Source organism: Schistosoma mansoni, chromosome 2 (genome assembly GCF_000237925.1).
Source record: "Schistosoma mansoni strain Puerto Rico chromosome 2, complete genome".
NCBI lineage: Eukaryota > Metazoa > Platyhelminthes > Trematoda > Strigeidida > Schistosomatidae > Schistosoma > Schistosoma mansoni.
Window position 1 is genome coordinate 1,206,755 of NC_031496.1, and position 335 is coordinate 1,207,089.

Consider the following 335-nt stretch of genomic DNA (forward strand, 5'->3'; position numbering starts at 1 on the left):
CACGCTTTCAACTATGATAAATACTAAATCTCCACAAAACCCCTTCTATCATGTATTTTTGTTCATTAAATCTGTATACACATAGAAACATTTCTTCTGTTACTTTAATTTCATTTGTATGTGTGAGGGCTCTAATGCTGTCCAGGTACTCAGAACCAAAGCAGTTATTTTTCTTAGGGATCTACACCTGTAGTCTTCGACCTAAAGGTCTGATACACAAGGCAATGGATTAACTTTAAGAGATGTAGTCTCATGGTAGCCGGTAACCAATAATTGATTTATACACCATTTGTTCCTTCAGGATCTTTAAATCCATGTTCACCAACGTTTTAGAA